Below are 6,508 nucleotides of genomic sequence, written 5' to 3'. Positions count from 1 at the left end.
TAATTAAATTTTTATAACACTATAACTATACAACATATATATAAAGTACGTATACCAAATTAAAGGGAATCAAATTTCCTATTAACCCTCTAGTAGGCCAATTTTTTTATGAGTTGAAAAATTCAGGAATGGGTATTTTTAGCACGAGAAATCCAAAACTGATGTCCATTTCGATCTGTGACAGTAACTTTTTCCTACAGGGGAGAAAAACCAAGACCGTCTGGAGACGGGCTCGCCGATATACTTACACATATTTTCAGCTTTATCTTACACAATGTTGACCTACGAATCGGCAATGCCGTCTGTAGACGGTCAAAAACGCAAAACCGGGGTTTTATATGTCGGCAAGCCGGTCTGTAGACGGTCTGTGTTCGAAAGCAATTTTCTCCATTTCGAATGGTGACATAATTATAAAACTGATATTAAAATACGGTGCTTTTAACAACGAAATCCACCGAATTTTTTTATATCAAAATATTTTTCAAAAGAAAAAATTTCTTTAATAACGAAATTACTAAATAGCAAGAAATAATTAATTTTAACCGTGTTTTCAAAATCTGTAATTCAACTGCCGATTAAAATAAAACGGATTGACATAACGGATTACAATTTACTTCGCCGTAAGGGTACGATTTTTGTCTAAAGATCGTGCCTTAGGAATAGAAAAAAATTATTATAGGTGCACTAAAAAGGTGTTTAGTTAACGACCGTCTGGAGGCGGTTCTGCCTACTAGAGGGTTAAACGAGATCATGCTCGCTGTCGTTTGCTACAGACGGTGAGCGGCTTATAAGTGATTTTGTACTCAAAGCGTAAACATGAAAATTAAAGACGCGGATGATGCAATTGAAATACTTATGACTTAGGTTTTTTTATGTATGTGTTACTTAAATTTATTTATATTTTACTTGTATGTATGTACATACATAAACATATAGTAATTTAGTCTCATTTATCAAAAATTCATTAACGCACATGGCTTGGATGCATTTATCCGCGATGTGCACACTGCAAGCATCAACACAAAATGAGGTTGTTGCTATTGTTTCCAATGCGATGCTCGCACACCACGCTACAAACAACGAGCATGCTCACTGAAAATCAAAATTTTTTGATTTTTTGCGAGCATGCTCGTGAACTGCCTTACACACGACGAACATGCACCGCAAGCCGAACATATGCGCGGATATGTTCGTCGTGTGTAGCTACTGTAATACTAGGTTCACATATAAGTAGATTATCCTCATTTTCGAGCTTAACACCCTAATCTGTAATTATAACAAGAGATTAGCCATATAAAATACGTCCCTTGTTAATCTGTAATTATAAAATAATCTCAGATTTAATCGATAACTTTGCGGTGTCCATCCTAGTTTTATCGATTGTTTTTGCGAAAGAGAGGAGAAATGCCAAATGTAAAAGTAAACAAAAATGTACGCTAGCAAGTAAAAGAGGCTCAGTATATCCAGTAAACAAACTTAGCTATTTTTTTTTACCAAGTTTTGTCCCCATAAAGGACTAGTGTTGCAAGCAACGCTTTTTCGGTAATTAGGGTGTTGTGCAGCTATTTAATGTGGTGAAAATTATTTAAGCACTGGAGAGATTTATTCACATGGAATTGGAGATAGGGCTGATAGATTTATTTTAAATAAATTGTGAATCTGCGAAAATATCTTTTCAGCAGATGAATATACTTTTTAACCTTTTTCCCGAAAATTTACATACAGGCTCGAAAATATGCGAGTAACATTAGGTTTGTATAGTAACTTCTCCAGTAAAACATTGCAGCGAGAGCGTAAAAGCAAAATAGAGCGTAAAATTGAGAAGAAGAGAAAACTAGCAGAAGAGGTTATTGAACACAAAACTAGCAAAAACTTGCAAGAGAACAGTTGTTGCACTGCTTTGACAATCTGCTGTAAACATTTTACTATTTATAAATCAGTTTTAAACTCTTTGCTTTACACACAAGCACTTACACTGTCCAGTACATCATTAATATTATGATTTCCACTCATTTTACTTTTGTTTGTGCCAAGGCGAATCAATATAAGGTGATAGCAGGAGTACAAAAACAAAAATTTACATGTATTTTGTTTTTGCTTTGGCGGCATAAACTGTCAAAACCTGTAAGTGTGTGTAGAAATTCAAACAAAATTTTTCAATTTGATATCAGAAGCCGTGCGGCGAAACACATACACAAAATCAACTGAGCTAGTAACACCACTTTTTATATATTCTTTTGACATTTATTCTTCTTCTTCTTCTGCTAGCTAATTTCTGCTAGTAAAAATTTCACTAGCAAGAATTTGCAGCTCTCTCGTGTTGTTACGCTCTCGATTCAGTGCTCTCTTGCAAATTTTTTGGGTTATCATACACTTTTCCAGTAAAAGTTTGCAGGTTCCAGTACAAATTAGTACTGACTATTGGTAACTATACAAACCTATTCAAATATCGTCGCCTGGATGGAAAATTGCCGGAAGCGTCATTTTGACAATTTGTGGTTTTTGGATATCTTCTTTAGTTTCCGACTAATTGACTAAAATTTTTTCGGTTATTTGGTACAAATTGCGTTAGTATTGCTGTCGTACTAAACTAATCAAGATCTTTCAAATAGAGTTATCTGTTCTTCTTTAGTTTCCGACATATTCAGCTTTATCATGAGTTTCATTTTCTAGAACCGGGTCACTTTTCGTTTGCGTGTGTTCACTACAGGTGGATGAACAAATTGTTGGCGAAATTTTGTTCGGGCGAAACTCACGATTAGGCTGATTAGTAAAAAGTATGGTTAATTTATAAAAATTGTTATCACATTTTGGCGTATATCACTAAAACTGACTGCAAATTTTTTGACAAATGTCGTATACGACAAAATTTTATTAAACTCATAAATGGTTGACACTAAACTAAAAAAATAAGATAATTTAAGAATTTCATGAACTAGTACATAGCATTCTCCGACACTTTGGAGAAAATCTGTAGTCGTGTTTCTGAGAAATTGCATTCCAAACTTCAATCGTGAGTTACCGAAAGTAACTTGTGACAATCTTTTATCCAGGGATCTACATAAATTATAATTGTCATTATTTTCGCAGTTGGAGTATATGCCAGACGAGTAACAGGTATATACATACAAGGATACCTAAATTAGCGCGCTGAACTTGTATATTTATCTCTCTCCAACGCATTAATTCTATATACGTAGGTACCAACGCCTGACAAAGTTATGTCTAAATTTAATAATGGCTCTATGACAAAATATTCATGGAATGTATTCGTAGATTTTTATTTACTTCATTTCATACATTAGCATTGATGTTTTGTTTTTCATACATTAGTATTGATGTTTTTTACTAAATACCAGGAATAAATATTTAATAAAAAACTATTTCATTTAAGCTTAACCAACTTTTAGTTGCTCGGAGCTAATTTTGGAACGCTTCACGAAATATTTTCATAGACAGTAAATGCAACCCTGGGTGCATCATTAACGAGCTGAAAAACCAAACAAATAAAAAAATTCCATCTGAACCAATATTCCCAAAAATTATAAAGCAAAACAAAAACCATTTTTTCCAATTTATGCACTGTTATTTTTATTATTGCAATACAATTTCGCAGCTCTTCAAACATTTTCCACATTATGCTTTTAGGGCTAGTAGTTTCCGACCCCATTTGCTCGTTTTTTTTTTCAATTCTGAATTTAGGCTAGGCTTCATGGGAACTTACTGTGGGTGCAAACATACCACATTTTGTAAACTGAATTGTGATATTTAATTTTATTTTATAATGAAAAATGAATTTAATGTGCAATTTTTTAAGTTTACTAGATGTAAGACAACTTTTAATTTTCTTTATATATTGCATGCTTTAGTTTTAATTCTGTTTAAGTTAAGTTGTAAAGGTGAAAATAGGCCTCCTGGGCAACCGAGCACATTAAAAAAAAATCGGTAACGCGCGTAAAAGCATACCTCACAAGTGGTGTGGAAAATGCAAGAACAAATATAAATGGAATAATTTTCGAAATTATGAAATGGTTATTGGTATTTTCCATCTCAAAGGGGGTGATTAATTTGAACGTTATTTAAGCTGCCTTTACACGGTCGATTTTTGTCGTTTAACCAAAATCTACCCGTGTAAATTGCAATTCAACCGTAAAATGTAAGCGTTTTGGCTAGTCGATATCTTAAGTAAATTTTCCAGTCGACAGAAATCGACCCGTGAAAAGGCAACTTCAGGAATTTTTTATTTTTTTTTTTTTTTTTGCTTGGGCGTCTTTTGAAGATGTGCCAAATTATATTGTCGACTTAAATACAAAACAACAATTTCTTTAAGCCATCTTGTGCAGCAATTTGTTGATCTTATCCTCACGGCTACCGAAATCACCAACCTCAACGTAGTGATTAGCCTTCTTGCGCCAGCCTCGGGTTGATGTGTTGAGCTTGAATAGCAACAGGAAGTTGGGGGCTTTCTTGAAGTGAAGTGAATCAACGCACTGAATTTCGTGCGCTTCGCGAAATTTGCGTTCGATCACAAAGCAGAGATTGGGACACGCTTGACCATTCCACGTTTGTACATCAATTCACAAACTGATTTAAGATTTGGATAACCCCATATAGGGGGTTCGGCATACGTAGCATATTAATGGTTGCCTTGCTCAATTTGATGAACACACCGTTTTAATGTGGCGAAGACAGAACTGTAAAACTACGCACTTTTTGTGCAACTTTGTTGATACCGCGGATGCGGATCACAAAAGCCAATTTGGATTTTTCAGGCCCGTCGAATTGGCCGCATTTCTTTGCCACACAGCGTTACTCCATCTCACGGCGTCCATCACGGAGTTTTCTTGTTTGATATTTCTCAGCATGCACCAAGTTTTCACATTTACGGAGTGCAATCACAGCAGAGCGCTTTAGTTTACGTTTGATCAGGGTAGCAATTTGCTGACCTGCTCTTGCTGAACTGCAGCTTCGGCTCGGGGACAGGAGGCAGCTTCCTGGAAGGTTGTCTGCCCTTTGCTTGCGGTTTCTTACCGGCCCATGATGGCAGTCATCTTAACTTGTTACTTAGCACGTTGAAAAGGCGAAAAAAAGTTCGCCAAATGTTTGGAGCACATCGTAAATGAGCCACTCGATTTATAACATTTCTATAAACAATTTAATTAAATACTTTTTATACATAGATATGCTGCAACCATGCACTTTCCCAAATTCCATCCTGTTTATCGGCATAATTTTCCAAATATGCCTGCTACTTCATTACTAAATTTTCCAACTGCGCCTTCTTTGTTGGCTCGACATATCCTAAAAAGACAAATTTACATTAAACAATAGAAATCGCAAAAATTAGCAAATAAAATACTCGCTTTGTTTTGTTTTGTTGTCAAATTTCTGAGAAATGTGAATTCACCACGATGCGATGCAGAAAGAACAAGGACCAGGGATGTAATTTTAAGTACATCTATTATTCAGTGGCAAGGCGCAGAGCGTTCGGGGCAGCAATATTAATTTGTATCAAATATAACATTAAACGGTGGTCCTAATACATTTTTTGATATTATTAACCAGAGTACATACATTATATGGTATTTCTATCAAAATTAATGTACTATATGAACTTTTTTTTCAAATATTTCTTAAGTTTCTTTCATCAGTGCTGAAAAGTTATCGACGTTACCGACTCCATGTTATATGCAGTACATCATTATCGACGATTTCGACGTGATGCATATAACATGTGATCGATAAAGCAGTTTTGTACTTAGGGCCGGTTACTCAATGTCTGGTTAACACTAATCTACGGTGAAACTTCGTTATCGACGTTACCGACTCCCTGATCTATGCATGGAATCGACGACGTCGATAACGATGTTTAACCGCAGATTAGTAATAACCAGACATTGAGTAACCGGCCCTTAGCCAGAGCTTCTACATCTCCAATTTGTGCTCATCAGACATTGAACAACCGGCCCTAATCATCGAATAACATCGTTATTGACGTTTTCGACTCCATGCTTCTTCAAATACGAATCCTGGCAACACTGACTAGAAAAAAATTATACGAATTCATCGATCATTGCTTTCAAATGATTTTGCGCTGTAATATCTAATTATGGTTATGCATGCCATACAGAGATAAATGTTTTAAGTAATTGTATATGTATACAAATACTCTTTAAGTTGTGCACAATATATGTAAATACCTGAAAAAATTTTAGGTTCTGAGTTATTTCTTCATATTTCTGAGGTCTTTTCGAATTTCATTGCTGGGAGCTTATGCGGCGGATATTGTCATATCATTTATAGGTAGTAAATATAAACGTTAGTCAAGTGAGCGGCTGCCTTCTTCCCAGCTATTGTAAGTACGGATACCGCCAATGATATCTAAAGTATATTTTGTATATTTAATGAATAGTGTAAAACTTAGTATCTGAATTTGGCATAAATGCAATTTGGCTCCAAATCTCAATTAAAAAAAAAATGGAATCGATAGAGATGATTGAGCTGAGTA

The 6,508-nt window shown here is 35.0% G+C and overlaps 1 long non-coding RNA gene across 1 annotated transcript; it reads right to left on the bottom strand.

The window, feature by feature from the left end:
- Positions 1-3,948: 3,948 nt before the first annotated feature.
- Positions 3,949-5,239, bottom strand: LOC108369287 (uncharacterized). Its single transcript, XR_001848480.1, has 2 exons — positions 5,200-5,239; positions 3,949-5,144 (listed from the first exon to the last, which is right to left on the bottom strand). It is a non-coding gene; the product is annotated as an uncharacterized LOC108369287 (long non-coding RNA).
- Positions 5,240-6,508: the final 1,269 nt, after the last annotated feature.

This window comes from Rhagoletis zephyria, unplaced genomic scaffold (genome assembly GCF_001687245.7).
Source record: "Rhagoletis zephyria isolate East Lansing unplaced genomic scaffold, Rhagoletis_zephyria_1.1 Rzeph_scaffold_03587, whole genome shotgun sequence".
Classification (NCBI taxonomy): Eukaryota; Metazoa; Arthropoda; class Insecta; order Diptera; family Tephritidae; genus Rhagoletis; species Rhagoletis zephyria.
This window is presented reverse-complemented; position numbering and strand designations above follow the sequence as displayed.